The 19641-nt window shown below is 49.2% G+C and overlaps 1 protein-coding gene across 1 annotated transcript in view; it reads right to left on the bottom strand.

Moving 5' to 3' along the window:
• The window catches only part of CALML4 (calmodulin like 4), a 37936-nt gene extending 32865 nt beyond the window's left edge, over positions 1-5071 (bottom strand). The window contains exon 1 of the mRNA XM_082254312.1: positions 5046-5071. The gene's annotated coding sequence lies outside the window, so the exon portion shown is untranslated. The remainder of the gene's footprint in view (positions 1-5045) is intronic.
• Between the last annotated feature and the right edge of the window lie 14570 nt (positions 5072-19641).

Raw genomic sequence — 19641 nt, 5'->3', positions numbered from 1 at the left:
GCATGCACTGCCCCCTTTGCAAGGCTGAGACCTGCCAGTGTCATGGATTGTTCTCAGTCATCATCTGTTCTTAGTCATCATCTGGGAAGACCAGGTGATGTCAATCTCAAAGGTTTTAAATGCCCAGACTCATCTGACCTTGCCCCAACAATCAGCACCATAGGATTTCTAAGCAGTTGTCTAGAAAACTGAAACTGAAAATAGTTGACGCTCACAAAGCTGGAGAAGGCTATAAGAAGAAAGCAAAGCGTTTTCAGATGTCAATATCCTCTGTTCGGGATGTAATTAAGAAATGGCAGTCATCAGGAACAGTGAAAGTTAAAGCAAGATCTGGAAGACCAAGAAAAATATCAGACAGAACAGCTCGCAGGATTGTGAGAAAAACAATTCAAAACCCACGTTTGACTGAACGATCCCTCTAGAAAGATCTGGCAGACACTGGAGTTGTGGTACACTATTCCACTATAAAGAGATACTTGTACAAATATGGTCTTCATGGAAGAGTCATCAGAAGAAAACCTCTTCTACGCCCTCACCACAAAAATCAACGTTTGAACTTTGCAAATGAACATATAGACAAGCCTGATGCATTTTGGAAACAAGTTCTGTGGACCGATGAGGTTAAAATTTAACTTTTTGGCCGGAATGAGCAAAGGTACGTTTGGAGAAGAAGGGGCACAGAATTTAATGAAAAGAACCTCTGTCCAACTGTTAAGCATGGGGGTGGATCAATCATGCTTTGGAGTTGTATTGCAGCCAGTGGCACAGCGAACATCTCAAGGGTAGAAGGAAAAATGGATTCAATAAAATGTCAGCAAATTTTGGATGGTAACTTGATGCCATCTGTGAAAAAGCTGAAGTTAAAGAGAGGATGGCTTCTACAAATGGATAATGATCCTAAACACACCTCGAAATCCACAGGGGATTACATCAAGAGGCGTAAACTGAAGGTTTTGCCATGGCCTTCACAATCTCCTGACCTCAACATAATTGAAAATCTATGGATAAACCTTATAAGAGCAGCGCATGACAGACAGCCAAGACATCTCAAAGAACTGGAAGACTTTTGTGAGGAAGAATGGGCAAAGATACCTCAAACAAGAATTGAAAGACTCTTGGCTGGCTACAAAAAGCGTTTACAAGCTGTGATACTTGCCAAAGGGGGCAGTACAAGATATTAACTCTGCAGGGTGCCCAAACTTTTGCAGACACCATTTTTTTGTTTTCTGTAATTTTGAAAGTGTAAGTGCCGGTTCGCACTAGGGCGGTTTGCGAGATCGCATGCAATTCGGAGCGCACTGCTCCTTCATTACATGCGATCTCTTGTGCGATCCGATTCTGTGCGAACTTGCAGATCGCACTGCGATATGTGATCAAACTGGGGGTGTCTTTAACATTTAATTGACACCCCCCTGCGTATCACATATGGCAGTGTGAACTGCCAGATGTGCGGATGCGATGCGGGAACAGGCTGCATATTCGCAGCCTTCCCGCATCGCACAATTGTGAACTGAGCCTGAATGATGGAAATAAAATCTAACTTTTGTTGACATATTCTAAGAATGTCTAATCTGTAATTTGATGCCTTTTGGAGATATTTCCATCTTTCCTTGGCTTCTTTATGCACATTAATACAAATTTTTACCTGGGGTGCCCAAACTTTCGATCACCACTGTACATTTAACCCTTTGATCACCCCCAGTGTTAACCCCTTCCCTGCCAGTGTCATTTATACAGTGACAGTTGCATATTATTTAGCACTGATTACTGTAGTAATGTCACTGGTCCCCAAAAAGTGTCAAAAATGTCAGTTAGGGGTCCGATCTGTCCGCCGTAATGTCGCAGTCCCGATAAAAATCACTGATCGCCGCCATTACTAGTAAAAAAAACAAAAATAAATAAATAAAAAGTCCAAAAATCTATCCCGTAGTTTGTAAACGCGACAACTTTTGTGCAAAACCAATTAAAGTACACTTTTAGGGATTTTTTTTTTTTTTTTACAAAAAATATGTAGCAGAATACAAATTGGCCTAAACTGATAAAAAAAATTAGATTTTTTAAAAAAATTTTTTATTGGGAATGTTCCCTCCTTGGCTCTCTGGTGATTATTGGGGGCGGTCTCCGGGTTTCAATTCATGGTCATAACAGGAGGATGGGACCCCTTTCCTAATTTACTTGATTATCTCCATTGGAGACCTCACTGTTCATTTCCAATATACAAAGTAGCTGCGATGATATGTACAGTTTTACTAACACGTGTCAAAGTTGCAAAACTTAATTCAGGCATTTGGATTAATTTTACTCTCATCATGAAGGGGTTACTCAATATATATTTGTAGCACCCTCTAGTGTTAGAAGTGTGGATAGGTTTTTTTGTAGTGTGGGTAAATTGTCAGGCTCTGTTTGTTTCCTGCATTGGGCAGAAATTCAGGGAGAACTGCAGGACTCGCAGGCAGCTTTACTGAGACCTCCCCTATTTCTAGAATGTGCTGGAATCTTCTAGAAAAACGGGATGGGAGGAAAGGTGGAGCTGCCTGGAATATTCTGAGGGACCTGACCAATCCCTAACTTGGGTTGGCAGGGGGCAGGCCCTCCCAAATACACTGGGTCAGCCCAGCTGGGAGGGGAGTTGTTCAGGTGGAAGTTGGAGATGGAGCGTTAGGCTGTCGGTGGACAGGAGGCATGGGAGCAATTAGAGGACAGCAGGAGAACACTGCCAGGGAAGTCTCTAGGAGGAACAAGGAACAGCCAAGAGGACCGGTGAGTGACATACAGTCAGGAGGACTGGGAGCCACGCCTGAGAGGACTGGGATGAGTGCAGAGCCAATCAGGAGGACTGGGAGCCACGCCTGAGAGGACTGGGATGAGTGCAGAGCCAATCAGGAGGACTGGGAGACACGCCTGAGAGGACTGGGATGGGTGCAGAGCCAGTCAGCAGTACCGGGAGGCACGCCTGAGAGGACTGAGATGAGATGGGTACAGAGCCAGTCAGGAGGACTGGGAGGCACACCTGAGAGAACGGAGATGGGTGCAGAGCCAGTCAGGATGACTGTGGTGGCACAGGCAGTGGAAAGGGGCAGTTGCAGCCAGGAGGGCTGGCAGTGCCTGAAGAGGTGGTGCTGGGAGCAGTAGTCACATGTAAGAAAGCTAGCACTAAGGACTACCAACATTTGCTACATCATAGGGGCCCTGCCTGCAAAGGGCATTTTCTTTGGGTCAGATCCTCACATCAGTGCTAGCTGGTCCTGGAAGTGATAGTCTGCAAGCAAGTGTATGTGCTGGAGGTCGGGGAGAAGAGATTCTATATACTGGAGTGCACCCCACTCCCTGCACCCCACACCCTGCACCCCACACCCTGCACCCCACACCCTACTCCGCAGCCCACACTCGGCACCCCACACCCCGCACTCCACCCCACACTCTACACCCCACACTCTACACCCTGCACTCCACTCGGCACCCTGCATCCCACACTCTGCACCCCACACTCTGCACCCTGCACTCCACTCGGCACCCTGCATCCCACACTCTACACCCCACACTCTACACCCTGCACTCCACTTGGCACCCTGCACCCCACACTCTACACCCCACACTCGGCACCCTGCACTCCACTCGGCACCCTGCATCCCACACTCTGCACCCCACACTCTGCACCCTGCACTCCACTCGGCACCCTGCATCCCACACTCTACACCCCACACTCTACACCCTGCACTCCACTCGGCACCCTGCATCCCACACTCTGCACCCCACACTCGGCACCCTGCAATCCACTCGGCACCCTGCATCCCACACTCTACATCCCACACTCTACACCCTGCACTCCACTCGGCACCCTGCACCCCACACTCTGCACCCCGCACTCCACTCGGCACCCTGCATCCCACACTCTACACCCTGCACTCCACTTGGCACCCTGCACCCCACACTCCACACCCTGCACTCCACTCAGCACCCCACACTCTACACCCCACACTCCACACCCTGCACTCCACTCAGCACCCCACACTCTACACCCCACACTCCACACCCTGCACTCCACTCGGCACCCTGCAGCCCACACCCCGAACCGCACTCCACACCCTGCACTCCCCTTGGCACCCTGCACCCCACACTCCACTCCGCAGCCCACACTTCACAGTCCGCACCCCACACTCCACTCGGCACCCTGCACTCCACACTCCACTCCCCACACTTCACAATCCGCACCCCACACTCCACTCGGCACCCTGCACTCTGCACCCCACTCGGCACCCTGCACCCCACACTCCACTCCGCAGCCCACACTTCACAATCCGCACCCTGCACTCTACACTCCACTCGGCACCCTGCACTCCGCACCCCACACTCCACTCGGCACCCTGCACCCCACACTCCACTCGGCACCCTGCACCCCACACTCCACTCCGCAGCCCACACTTCACAGTCCGCACCCCACTCGGCACCCTGCACTCCACACTCCACTCCCCACACTTCACAATCCGCACCCCACACTCCACTCGGCACCCTGCACTCCGCACCCCACACTTCACAATCCGCACCCCACACTCCACTCGGCACCCCACACTCCACTCCGCAGCCCACACTTCACACTCCGCACCCCACTCGGCACCCTGCACCCCACATTCAACACCCCACACTCCACTCCGCACCCCACACTTCAAACTCCGCACCGCACATTCCACACCCTGCACCCCACTCCCCTCGGCACCCTGCACCCCACACTCCACTCCGCACCCCACACTTTACTCCGCAGCCCACACCCCGCACTTCACACTCCGCACGCCACCCCACACTCCCCACTCCACTCGGCACCCTGCACCCCACACTCTACACCCCACACTCCACTCCGCAGCCCACACCCCGCACGACACACCACGCTCGCCGCATCCCACTCTCCGCACTCCACACCCTTCTTCCCACACCCCGCACCACACCCCCCCCGCACCCTACACACCCCACCCCACACGCCCCCCGCACCCCCCACAACCCACCCCACACCCCATCCGCACTCCACACCGCACACTCATGTCACTTCTTACTTTGGATGTCATCCTGAGACAGGAACTTTGTCTGCGGAGAGGAAAATGACAGTTTTAGTAGAATGTAGAAACGGGACAATGTGTTGGGAGAATCAGGAAAATGTATTTTATGGTGGAAGGACTCACCATGTCACCTCCTGGATGTGCCGCTTCCTGCTTTGTGTGCGATGCTAAAGTCCATCCAGGAAGAACATCCTGCAACAGCGATTCTATCGTCATGGAGACTCCGGGGTCACATTCCGCACCTGCAGGGTCCTATTACCATCATAAAGCGCCCGTCACATAACACTCTCTATTCTCATACAGTATTTATAGTCATCGGGCTGAGCGAATCGCACACCCGTCATTCCTCTTCTCATAATACAAACGTCCCTTCATCCATCCCGTATTATCTGCGATGTGCAGCCTGCGTGCGTTTCTGTGCATGCTCTGAACCATCCTCCTCTAGGCCCCATTCACACCTAGAAATGTTGGATTTGAGCGTTTTTAGCTTTTTGCTGTGCTTTCCGCATTTTCGGAAATGCGTTTTTCATGCGTTTTGCATTTTGATTCTTTGTTTTCTTTTTATTTGGCCAATTTGTTGTTGGGCAGATTAAATAATGCAAAACGTGTCAAAAACTTGCGTCTTTAAGGCATGCCCATTGAAGTTTAAAGTCCTGGTTCACACTAGTGCAATGTCAGACATCGCATGTGATTCGCACCGCATCCTCCCGCATCACACCTGAATCGCACGCTGGTTCACACTGTAATCTGCAAATCTCTGGGGGTGTCAGTGTAAAGTTAATGACACCCCCAGATTGGTTCGCAGATCGCAGTGCGTACGGTGAGTGCCGGTTCACACTAGTGTGATGCCAGACATCGCATGTGATTCGCACCGCAGTGCTGTGCAGATCGCATACGATGTCTGTAAAATGTATGGCTGAAGTCCCATCGCATTCGCACCAAAATGGTGCAGAACCCTTTTATTGGTTCGCACTGGAATCGGGTCGCATGGGTGCTCACACCTTTCCTGAACCTGATCCGATTCCTGAACTATTTCACAGTTCTCACTGCAATCTGCAAACCAATCTGGGTGTGTCATTAACCTTACATTGACACCCCCAGCGATTTGCAGATCTCGGTGTGAACCAGCGTGCGATTCTTGTGCGATGCGGGAACCGGCACTGATTTGCAGGGTTTCCCAGATTGCATCAGTGTGAACCGGGACTAAAATGGTGCAGGAATCAGATTGCATAGACCCATGCGATCCGATTCCAGTGCGAACCAAAAAAAAAGGGCCCTGCAGCATTTTGGTGCAAATGCGATCCGACTTCAGCCATACATTTTGTATGGCTGAAATCGCATCGCAAAGATATTGTATGTGATCTGCACAGCAAGGCGGTGCGAATAACATGCGATGTCTGGCATCGCATTAGTGTGAACCGGCACTGATTCGCAGGGTTTCCCACATCGCATCGCACTTCAATCGCACGCTGGTTCACACTGTAATCTGCAAATCGCTGGAGGTGTCAATGTAAAAGTAAGGACACCCCCAGATTGGTTCGCAGATCGCAGTGCGTACTGTGAGTGCCGGTTCACACTAATGCGATGCCAGACATTGCATGTGATTTGCACCGCATTGCTGTGCAGATCACATACAATATCTGTGCGATGCGATTTCAGCCATACAAAATGTATGGCTGAAGTCGGATCACATTTGCACCACAATGGTGCAGGACCCTTTTTTTTGGTTCGCACTGGAATTGGATCGCATGGGTGTTCACATCTATGCAATCTGATTCCTGAACCATTTTAGTCCCGGTTCACACTGATGCGATGTGAGAAACCCTGCGAATCAGTGCCGGTTCCCGCATCGCACCAGAATCGCACGCTGGTTCACACCGAGATCTGCAAACCGCTGGGGATGTCAATGTAAAGTTAATGACACCCCGAGTTTGGACCGCAGATCGTAGTGCGAACTGTAAAATCGTGCAGGAATCGGATGACATAGGTGTGAGCACCCATGCGATACAATTCCAGTGTGAAACAAAAAAAGGGTCCTGCACCATTTTGGTGCGAGTGTAATTCGATTTTAGCCATAGATATTGTATGGCTAAAAATCGCATTGCACAGACATCTTATGTGATCTACACCGATCTGAACCGGCACTCACAGTTCGCACTGCGATCTGCAAACCAATCTTGGGGTATCATTAACTTTACATTGACACCCCCAGCGGTTCACAGATATCGGTGTGAACCAGTGTGCGATTCTGGTGCAATGCGGAAAATGGCACTGAATCGCAGGGTTTCCCACATTGCACCAGTGTGAACCGGACTAAGGCTCCGTTTACACCAATAACCATTTACCGCAAAGTGACGTAGATCTACGTCGGCAGACTTTGCGGGGTTATATCTAGCTAGAGGCATCATCCCGATACCGTGGTTTACAGCCGACGGTCGGCTTTCCGTCGGTAAAGACCGATGCGGCTCGGGAGCCGCTCGATCGTTACCCCCTCCCGCCGCCTTCCGTGACTTTGAACGGGCCTCCCGTCCCACGGGGAGCCCCGAGCACCCAGCCGGCATGTCTGCCGGCTGGATGGAGTCCCCATCAAAGCCGGAATGGCTTCAATCGGGTCTCCGATGACGTAACCCAGAGGCGGCGTCCATGACGTCACTTCCGGGTTACTGTGCTGCAAAAGGCAGCAAATTTAAAAACCGGCTGTATGCAAAAATGCATTTTTTGGCGTTTTGCATACATGGAAGGGAAGTGGAGGGGTTTGGGGTCTTTCAGACCCTCGATCCCTCCATAAAGAGTACCTGTCACTGCATATTGGTGTCACAAGGGATGTTTACATTGCTTGTGACAGCAATAAAAGTGATCAGATTTTTTTTTTTTTTTTTAAAAACCTGTAATAAAGTTAAAAAAAATAATAAAATAAATCGGAAAAAAAAACCAAAAACATTTTAGCCGCCCCCCTCAACGTTAGCTCGCGCACGAAAAAGAACCGTATATGGCAGTCGAGCCGCGAATGAAATCGCTGTTCAAACCACACATGTGAGGTATCGCCGCGATCGGCAGAGCGTGAGCAATACTTTAAAAAAAAGAGCTACACTCCAACTCTAAGGCTCCATGCACACAGGGCGTCATAAAAACGTGCTCCAAAGCTGTTTCTTGACGCCGGGAAAAAGCAGCTGTAAAAACGTGCTTTAAGTAGCTTTTTCAATTAGCGTTATTGCACGTTTGGCCACAGTAGCTGTTAGCTGCGTTTTTTTCTGCCTCCATTCAAAATCAATGGTTCCCTATGGGAGCCTATTGATTTGAATGGAAGTCGCACCGCAGGTCGGATCAGGATGATCCGACTTGCGGCGCGACTTGCGCTGTGAGAATCTTGAGGGGGAACTCCACGCCAAAATAGGGAAAAAAACGGCGTGGGGTTCCCCCCCAGGTTCCAAACCAGGCCCTTCTAGAGATGTTGCAGAGATTAAAGTGGAAGTAAACCCTCCTCTGCAAGTTGTACCTATATGTAAGCCTTATCATAGGATCACCTATAGGTACTGTAAATATCTCCTAAACTTGTACCGTTTCTGAGATATTTACCTTATATGCAGCCAGTGACGTCACTGGCGCATGCGCTCTGAAGGAACGGCCGCTGGTGCCGTTTCTTCAGAGACCCGTGTCGTGACGTCACCGCGGCTCCGGCCAATCAGATGGCCGGATGCCGCGATCCCGGAAGACGGGCGACTGGACATGTCGCCCGTCATAGAGGTGAGCGGGCGGCACGGCGGGGGCTCGTTCTAAGGTAAGTATTTCATAATGAGCTAGTATGCGATGCATACTAGCTCATTATGGGTTTCTCTTTCAGTCAGGTTGCAGAAAAAAAAAAAAAGTTTTGAGGGTTTACAACCTCTTTAAGATGGCATGATTTGGGCAGGAATTGGATGTGGGCCTGAAATGACAGTGCAGAGTCCAGGGTTACCCCTAGCACCCTGGCATGTGGGGACAAACTGATGGTTGTTATCAGTAAATCAGACACAAATTGCAATTTAAAAAGCCACACATGTGGCAAATTAACCTTTAATTGCCATTGTAACCCGTGTGCTTGTGTCTGGACCAAGGCCAAACATTAGGGGATGGAAACTTCATCGGGGCCATTTGGGTGGTTTCTGATACCATTATGATGTAAAAAGGAGCCAAACAACTATGTAATAACACATGGCTTCATATGATTCACTATCCTTATATAAAAGAGTTTTTTTGGCGTGATCAGTCAATCCACTGAGATCCAACAAGACCAGAAACGAGGATCCAGGGGATAATGCATCAACATCATTTACCATCCTTGCGACCTTCACATCCTTATTAACCACTCACCGACTGCCCACCGCAGATGTACCTCATCACTTTGACACTAAATACCAGGATTATGGCAGCAGATAGCGGCCATAACCCCGGTATTTTTAAAATAGGCGGGCGATCGGCTTTCAGGTAAGGGTGGTCCCAGCGGCAGATTCGCCGCGGGATCACCCTTACAGTGCGGCGGAAGAAGTGCCCCTCCCGGCCCTTTTCTCTGCTTACCGGACTGGCCGGCAGCGGGGAAAACTATCCGGTCCCGGATCCTCTTAGACAGGAATTTGAGTAAGGGTAAGATGGCCCTTACTCGACTCTATGGTCTTGGAGGACCGGTGTTGTAAAATTTTGTCGGACCCGTGAAAAAATCGGACCTTTCACTTCCGGTGACAGAGCATCACAAAACAGCGGATGGGAGTCGTCCGTGCGCATGCGCAGAAGACATTTTTGAGGTTTGGCAAAATTATAACAGAGAGCGGACAGCTGATTGAGAGGAGGCGGGGCTGAGGTGCGACGGAGGACGGAGGACACCGCCGCGTCATCGAGACATTAGGGAGGGAGGCACATATGCAGAGCTGGCGGAGGAGGCGGGACGGAGGTGCGGCCGTGTAATAAATGCAGGACTTTAGCAACTCCTTGTTTTATTATCTTTAGCAATTATCGTATTATTTATCCTTAGGATTTCATGACATTTAGTATTTCTTATTTTGTATTATATAAATAGTAAATGTAATGAAATCCTAAGGATAAATAATACGATAATTGCTAAAGATAATAAAACAAGGAGTCGCTAAAGTCCGGCATTTATTACACGGCCGCACCTCCGTCCCGCCTCCTCTATTCAGCTCTGCAGATGACGCGGCGGTGTCTTCCGTCCCACCTCAGCCCCGCCTCCTCTCATTCAATTGCCCGCTCTGTGTTATAAGTTTACCAAACCAAGATAATGTCTTATGCGCATGCGCACTTGAGACTCCCATCACCGGAAGTGACGAGGTCCGATTTTTTCACGGGTCCGAGAAAATTTTAGAACACCGGAGCAACGTCAAACGTCGTTGCCTAGCAACCGGCTTAAAGAGCCGATTTTTTTTTTTTAAACCATTTTTTTTTTTTTTTTTTTAGTGTTCTTGTGAGATCGGAGGACTTTTTGACCCCAGATCTCACAATAAAGAGGTCCCGTCGTGGCTATTTCTATTACAAGGAATGTTTACATTCCTTGTAATAGGAATAAAAATGGTCAATTTTTTTTTTTTTTAAACTGTAAAAATCAAAAATAATAAATAAAATAAATAGGGGGAAAAAAAAAAATTAAAGCGCCCTATCCCCGTTAGCTCGCACGCAGAAGCGAACGCATACGCAAGTCCTGCCCACATATGTAAACTGTGTTCAAACCACACATGTGAGGTGTTGTCGCGATCGTTAGAGCGAAAGCAATAATTCTAGCCCTAGACCTCCTCTGTAACTCTAAGCTGGTAACCTATAGAAATTTTTAAAATGTCGCCTATGGGGATTTTAAACCACTTGCCGACCGCCGCAAGTACATATACTGCGGCAGTCAGCCCCGTGCAGGCAAAGTGACGTATGGGTACGTCACTCGCCCGCGAGCCAATAGGGGGCGAGCGCGCGCCGCTAGAGGCGCGCTCGTTCACAGGCATCCCCGTGCGAGTGACCGGCGACGCTGATGTCTGCTAGTCACTCGCGATCTCCAGCTGGAGAGGGAGAAAGGCAGGCGGCTGATGTAAACAAAGCCGCCTGTCATTCTCCCTGGGGTAACAGCAGAGATTATACAATCCTGCTATGTAGGATCGTATGTCTCTGTGGTTACATCAAAAGCCACGCCCCTTTACAGTTAGAAGCACGCCCCTAGGGACACACTTAACCCCTTGCTCTCTAATAAAGTTAACCCCTTCCCTGCCAGTGTCATTATTACAGTAACAGTGCATATGTATAGCACTGATTACTGTAGTAATGTCACTGGTACCCCCAAAAGTGTCAAAAATGTCAGTCAAGGGTCCGATCTGTCCGCCGCAATGTCGCAGTCCCGCAAAAAAAAAAAAATCGCAGATCGCCGGCATTACTCGTTGAAAAAAAGAAAAAAACAATAAAAATGACATAAATCTTTCCCTTAGTTAGTAAACGCAATAAATTTTGCGCAAACCAATCAAAATACGCTTATTGCGATTTTTTTCACCAAAAATATGTAGCAGAAAACAAATTGGCCTAAAATGTTTTGTTTATAGCGCAAAAAGTAAAAATCGCACAGGTGATCAAATACCACCAAAAGAAAGCTCTGTTTGTGGGAAAAAAAAGACGTCAATTTGATTTGGGTACAGCGTCGCACGACCGCGCAATTGTCCATTAAAGTCACGCAGTGCCGAATAGCAAAATAGGCCCTGGTCTTTGAGCAGCCAAATCCTCCGGGGCTTAAGTGGTTAACCACTTAAGCCCCGGAAGATTTTACCCCCTTCCTGACCAGGGGGTAATTTGCGTTTCGGCACTGTGTGACTTTAACTGACAATTGCGCGGTCGTGCGACGCTGTACCTAAACGAATTTGACGTCCTTTTTTTCCCACAAACAGAGCTTTCTTTTGGTGGTATTTGATCACCTGTGCGATTTTTTGATCATGCGCTATAATCAAAAAAAGAGCGACAATTTTGCAAAAATAACAATATTTTTCACATTTTTTATATGAAATTCCCCAAAAAAAATGTAAAAAATCAAAATTTTTTTTACATTTTTGGCCAATTTGTTTTCTGCTACCTATGTTTGGTAAAAAAAAAAAATCACAATAAGCGTATTTTGATTGGTTTGCGCAAAAGTTAGTAAGGGAAAGATTTTTGTCATTTTTGTTGTTTTTTTTTTAACGAGTAATGGCGGCGATCTGCGATTTTTTTTGCGGGACTGCGACATTGCGGCGGACAGATCGGACCCTTGACTGACATTTTTGACACTTTTGGGGGTACCAGTGACATTACTACAGTAATCAGTGCTATAAATATGCATTGTTACTGTAAAAATGACACTGGGAGGGAAGGGGTTAACTTTATTGGATAGGAAGGGGTTAAGTGTGTCCCTAGGGGCGTGTTTTTAACTGTGATTGGATGTGGCTTTGTGTGTAACAGCACAGATCAACGGTCCTACATAGCAGGACTGTATGATCTGTGCTGTTACACAGGGAAGAATGACAGGCGGCTTTGTTTACATTAGCCGCCTGCCTTTTTCCATTCACAGCCGACGATCGCGAGTGACCGGCGGACATCGGGTCCGCCGGTCATACGCGCGGGCTTCCTAGTGAACGAGCGGGGGCGGGAGCGCGCCTCCGGCAGCGCGTGCTCGCCCCCTATTGGCTCCCAGGCTAGTGAGGTACCGGTACGTCACTTTGCCTGGGAGGGGCTGACCGCCGCCGTATATAGTCGGGCGGCGGTCGGCAAGTGGTTAAGTACCAAAGTTTGTTGTCATTCAGCGAGCGTGCGCAATTTGGAAGCATGACATGTTGGGTATTTATTTACTCGGCGTAACATTATCTTTCACATTATGGAAAAAAATTGGGCAAACTTTACTGTTTTCTTATTTTTTTAATGAAAAAATTTGAATTTTTTCCCAAAAAATTGCGTTTGGAAGACCGCTGCGCAAATACCTTGTGAAAAAATATTGCAACGATCTCCATTTTATTCTCTAGGGTCTCAGAAAAAAAAAAAATAATGTTTGGGGGTTCCAAGTAGTTTTCTAGCAAAAAAAATGATTTTATCTTGCAAACACCAAGTGTCAAAAATAGGCCCGGTCTTAAAGTGGTTAACATTGGGTGGAGACCCTAACATCTTCCCACACCTTTTGCGTGCACTTTTGTTTCTGGTCTTGTTGGATCTCAGTGGATTGCTCTTTTGGGGGGGGGGTAATGACATTGCTACTACTCCCTTTTTTGTTGAGCGAGAGGATGGTTTTACTATTGGGTTTTAATAGTTAGGCTGCTGTATCTTTGGTCCATGTGTACTGGCATAAGTGCTGCATTCAAGTTCAATATACACCCCTGAGGAAAGAAAGGAATTTCTGAAACGCGTCGGGTGTCATTCTCCAGGGCTGCTCATTCGTATCGTTGCTTTAGCAGCAGCTTCTGGAGTATGCTGAATGTTCACATACAGCCCTTCAGTTGTTCAGGAACTACAACTCCCATCATGCCTAGTCATGTCTGTGAATATCAGAGTTTTACAATGCCTCATGGGATGTGTAGTTCCGCAACAGCCGGAGGGCCGTAGTTTGGAGATCTCTGCTATAGAGGGATATGCTTGGTTCATATTTCATGTCTGAAGTTTACAACCACTTTACTTTCTCATGGACCTGTAACTAGTGGGGTGTTCTAACCCAAAGTGAATGTCAGCCCCCTATTCACACTGGTGCGATTTGTCATGCAATTTGAAAGTTCCAAATCGCATGACCAGTTGCACCCAATTGTCGGCAATAGTACTATTCACAGTGCCGTAATTAATGTTGCAGCGACTTTGATAAAGGTTCCTGCACTACTTTTTGCCGATTTACATTGCGACTTGCATAGATTTCTGTTGTATGAAGAGGCAAGCCGCAATGAAATCGGCAGTGCAAATTGCACCGATGTGCGGCTTTGAAATCACACTGAAGTAACGAGATTTCAAAGCCGCAGCGGTGCGATTAGAAGCTAAAGGTAAGAAAATACGTAAAAAATAACAAGCACGTCATACTTTCCTACACTATGTAATGGTTTTGCACAGATCAGCCCCAATCCTCCTCTTCTCAGGTCCCCTGCAGGCGCTCCTCCCCCCTTGTGAGTGCCCCCATAGCAAGGCGCTTGGAGGCACTCAAGCAGGCTTGCTCCTGAGCAGCGCACTGTGTGTCCATTGACACACAGTGCGGCTCAACCCTCCCCGCTCCCTCCTCACTACCTGAGCGGCTCAACCCTCCCTCCTCACTATCTGAGTGGCTCAACCCTCCCCACTCCCTCCTCACTAGCTGAGCGTCTCAACCCTCCCCCTGCTCCCTCCTCGCTAGCTGTGAGGCTCAACCCTCCTCCCTTTCTGTGAGGCTCAACCCTCTCCCCGCTCCCTCCTCACTAGCTGAGCGTCTCAACCCTCCCCCTGCTCCCTCCTCGCTAGCTGTGAGGCTCAACCCTCCTCCCTTTCTGTGAGGCTCAACCCTCTCCCCGCTCCCTCCTCACTAGCTGTGCGGCTCAACCCTCCCCCTGCTCCCTCCTCGCTAGCTGTGCGGCTCAACCCACCCCCCCGCTCCCTCCTCACTAGCTGTGCGGCTCAACCCTCCCCCTGCTCCCTCCTCGCTAGCTGTGGGGCTCAACCCTCCCCGCTCCCTCCTCGCTAGCTGTGCGGCTCAACCCTCCCCCTGCTCCCTCCTCGCTAGCTGTGCGGCTCAACCCACCCCCCCGCTCCCTCCTCACTAGCTGTGCGGCTCAACCCTCCCCCTGCTCCCTCCTCGCTAGCTGTGCGGCTCAACCCTCCCCCTGCTCCCTCCTCGCTAGCTGTGCGGCTCAACCCTCCCCGCTCCCTCCTCACTAGCTGTGCGGCTCAACTCTCCCCGCTCCCTCCTCACTAGCTGTGCGGCTCAACCCTCCCCGCTCCCTCCTCACTAGCTGTGCGGCTCAACTCTCCCCCTGCTCCCTCCTCACTAGCTGTGCGGCTCAACTCTCCCCCTGCTCCCTCCTCGCTAGCTGTGCAGCTCAACCCACCCCCTGCTCCCTCCTCACTAGCTGTGAGGCTCAACCCTCCTCCCTAGCTGTGCGGCTCAACCCCCATCCGCTCCTCCCTCACCGACTCAACCCACCCCCCCTAGCTGTGTGGCTCAACTCTCCCCCCCCCCCCCGCTTGCTGTGTGGCTCCCCGCTCCCTAGCTGTGCAGCTCAACCCACACCCCGCTCCCTGCTCACTAGCTGTGATTGACAGCAGCAGGAGCCAAAGGCTCCCACTCTGTTGTCTCTGAACCAGAGAGAGAGCACGAGCAGCGATGTTGCTCTTGTTCACAGCGCTGGATTGACATCAGGCTCAGGTAAGTATAAGGGGGGGGGGCAGCTGCACACAGAATTAATTAGGTTAAAAAAAAAAATCTTCTGCCTTTAGAACCACTCTCACTTGGCTTTCCGTGGGCAATAAAATCAGATGGACAGAAAAACCGGCATTGTCAGTGAAATTGCAATACAATTGTTTAAAAGCCACAATGAAATATACCAGTCAGAAAAAACAAAAGACAAATACTTTTTCCAATTTAAAATAATTTTCTTCAGTAAAATGAAAATATAGATTTTATTGTCAAATATATATTCATGTACATTGCATATACTGTATGGAACTGATTGTAATGCAATTGCTGCCTTATGCTGGAGGACTCTTCATGCAGCTTTGATCTACAGTACTTATTTATCTAAGTCATGGAAGATACGGAACTCCTATATGTCCTCCTATATGTCCTCCTATATGTGTCCCCCTAGATGTCCCTCTGTGCGATTTGTGCAGTCATTTCATAAAGCAGTATTAACCCAAAAAATATATAGCCGCTTACCAATCACTAGATGTGGTGGCTGCATTTGTTTCCCTTTTTAGAAGGCTGTTTTTCTCCTCTGTTTTCACCTGGTGATCTGACCAGTAACACACCTCCTATATTAGTGCGCCCCCCCCCCCCACCCCACTCTGGATGAAGGAGCACAGGGGGCACATCAGCATTGACAGTCTGGGGGTGGAGGAGAATATTCGACGTACTAGCAGATTTAAATACACTAACAAACTGAAGCCAAACTCCAGCTCACACTTTAACCACTTAAGCCCCGGAAGATTTTACCCCCTTCCTGACCAGGTGGTTTTTTGCGATTTTTTTACTGCGTGACTTTAACGGACAATTGCGCAGTCGTGCGATGCTGTACCTAAACAAATTTGACGTCCTTTTTTTCCCACAAATAGAGCTTTCTTTTGGTGGTATTTGATCACCTGTGCGATTTTTACTTTTTGCGCTATAAACAAAAAAAAGAGCGTAAATTTTGCAAAAATAACAATATTTTTCACATTTTTTTATATGAAATTCCCCCCCCCCCAAAAAATGTAAAAATCAAAATTTTTTAACATTTTTGGCCAATTTGTTTTCTGCTACATATGTTTGGTAAAAAAAAAAAAAAAAAAAAACGCAAAAAGTGTATTTTGATTGGTTTGCGCAAAAGTTATCGCGTTTACTAACAAAGGGAAATATTTTTGTCATTTTTGGTGTTATTTTTTAACGTGTAATGGCGGCGATCTGCGATTTTATTTTTGCGGGACTGCGACATTGCGGCGGACAGATCGGACCCTTGACTGACATTTTTGACACTTTTGGGGGAACCAGTGACATTACTACACTAATCAGTGCTATACATATGCACTGTTACTGTAAAATGACACTGGTAGTGAAGGGGTTAACTTTATTTGAGAGGGAGGGGTTATGTGTGTCCCAAGGGGCATGATTCTAACTGTGATTGGCTGTGGCTTGAGGTGTAGGAACAGTGATCAACGGTCCTACATAGTAGAACTGTATGATCACTTTTTCTACACAGGGGAGAATGACAGGCGGCATGTTTACATCAGCCGCCTGACTTTCTCCCTCTGCAGCGACGATCGGCGAGTGACCGGCAGACATCAGGTCCGCCGGTCACACGCACTGACTTCCCTGTGAACGAGCCGCGGCAGGCGCGCGCCTCCACGGGCGCGCGCCCGCCCGCTATTGGCTCACAAGGAAGTGACAGGCAAGTGACGTATATATATATACGTCACTATGCCTGGCCGGGGCTGACCGCCGCAGTATATAGTCGTCCGGCGGTCGGCAACCGGTTAAAAGCAATTACAATAACAGTTTTTTCCCTTTTGGGATAAAGGTTTTACATAAATAAATAGCTGATCATTGTAAGCACCCCTGTCAGTGGTCAATGCTTTGTCACATCTGCAGGACAGCTTGCTTTTTTTTTTTTCCACCAGGTGAAAATAGAAGAAAGAAAGCCTAAAAAAGAAAACAAAATGCAGCCACCACATCTAAGAATTGGTAAGCTGCAATATAATAAATGTTTGCTTTCGGGGTTAAAACTGCTGTCCACCCAGAATATAAAAAAGCAGTTTTGAGTGGATGCCAGAGACTCATCAATCTCTGCCTGCCTTCACCTCTTGGGGGCTCTGCCAGAGTTTCCGACTGTCCCCCTGCCACTGAGCCTCGCTTGTCCTATTCCAGTCCTTGTAATATAAATAGAGGATTTAGTAGTGGGAGACACTATTAAAGTGGCCATGGCACGTGGACTGAACTGCATTATATGGCCAAAAGTCTGTGGACAGCTGAACTTCACACCCGTTATAAAGCTTGCTGGAAAACCCATTCAAAAAGCCATGGGCATACATATGGAGTTGCCCCACTCCCCCCTTCCAGGGCTGGTTTTGCATTTTTTGGCCAAGTTTAAAAAAGTACCATTTTACATGTTACTTCCAGATCATCAGCAGGAAGGGGAGATCAACGAAAAGACATTCGAGGATCTCCCTTCCCTCTGCCCGGCGGCACCTGGCATGCCGATCCCGGGTTTGCAGATGGGCATACTTGTCAGATTTACACAGAACAGATTTTACAGAACCCCACCGCATTCACCAATGTATGGCATAAAATGGAAGGATTTCCAGAAAATTATGGATCATGTCTGCAGCGACGTGTTCATTCAGCCATACCAGCCTTTGTGAGATCAAGTGCAGATTTTTGGAGGAGAAAACCTGCCTTGCAGTAAGTGTTACAATTCATCACAAAGGTGTTTAGTTCGCTTGGTGGAGCGGAGGTCGGGGGCTCTGTGCCCGGTAGGGCTGGGGGCTCTGCGCCCGGCGGGGCTGGGGTCTCTCCGCCCGGTGGGGCTGGGGGCTCTGTGCCTGGTGGGACTGGGGGCTCTGTGCCTGGTGGGGCTGGGGTCGGGGGCTCTGCGCCCGGTGGGGTTGGGGGCTCTGCGCCCGGTGGGGCTGGGGTCGGGGGTCCTGGGCCCGATGGGGAGGCTGGGTCCGGGGGGCTCTGCGCCCAGTGGGATTGAGGTCCGGGGCTCTGCGCTCGGTAGGGTGGAGGTCAGGGCTCTGCCCTCGGTAGGGTGGAGGTCAGGGGTCTACGTTCAGTGAGACTGAGGTTCAGTAGGGTTGAGGTCGGGGCTCTGCACTTAGTGGGGCTGCGGTCAGGGCTCGGTAGAGTTGGGGTCAGGGCTCTGTGCTCAATAGGGTTGAGGTCAGGGCTCTGTGCTCAGAAGGGTTGAGATTGGGGCTTAGTAGGGTTGAGGTCAGGGCTCTGTGTTCAGTAAGGCTGAGGTCGGGACTCAGTAAGGTTGAGATCAGGGCTCTGCTCTGCGTTCATTAGGGCTGGGATCAGGGATCAGTAGGGCTGAAGTCGGAGCCCTGCGCACAGTAGGGTTCAGGTTGGGGCTCGGTTGGGCTGAGACTGGGGCCCTGCGCTCAGTAGGGTTCAGGTTGGGGCTCAGTAGGGCTGAGGTCAGGCTCTGCGTTCAGTAGGGCTGAGATCGCGGCTCTGCGTTCAGTAGAGCTGAGGTCGGGGCTCTACGTTCAGTAGGGCTGAGGTCAGGGCCCTGCGCTCAGAGGGTTCAGGTTGGGGCTCGGTAGGGCTGAGGTTGGGGCTCTGCACTCAGTAGGGTTCAGGTTGGGGCTCAGTAGGGTTGAGGTCAGGGCTCTTCATTGAGTAAGGCTAAGGTCGGGACTCAGTAAGGTTGAGGTTCTGTAGGGTTGAGGTCAGGTCTCTGCGTTCAGTAGGGCTGGGGTCAGGGATCAGTAGGGCTAAGGTCGAGGCCCTGTGCTCAGTAGGGTTGAGGTCAGGTCTCTTTGCAGGCCACTTCTTCCACACCAAACTCATTAAGCCAAGTCTTTATGGATCTGGTTTTGTGCAAAGAGCACAGTCATGTTGTAACAGAAAATGGTCTTCCCCAAACTGTTGCCAGAAGGTATGAATGAAGCGTACAATTGTCTAAAATGTGCTTGTATGGTGTAGCTCTAACAGTACCCTTTACTAGAAATGCCTGAACGCAATAATTTGGAGGGAAGTCTACAAACTTTTGCCCATCTAGTGCCACTCAGGTGGGAGACGTCACTGCCACAGAGATAAAATCAGTACTTCAACTCCTCACTAACAACCCAGAATCGGAGTCAGTTTTGTGTATATTTAACCCTTAAGTCAAAAATGTAAAATTCCTTTCCGCAAAATTCCCATCATAATGTTCTAAAAAGCACCACTTCTGACTAAAGCAGTTAATAAAAT

This window comes from Pelophylax lessonae (genome assembly GCF_965119305.1).
Source record: "Pelophylax lessonae genome assembly, chromosome: 4".
NCBI classification, from domain to species: domain Eukaryota; kingdom Metazoa; phylum Chordata; class Amphibia; order Anura; family Ranidae; genus Pelophylax; species Pelophylax lessonae.
Note: the sequence above shows the minus strand (reverse complement) of the source record. Positions and strands in the feature narration are given on the sequence as shown.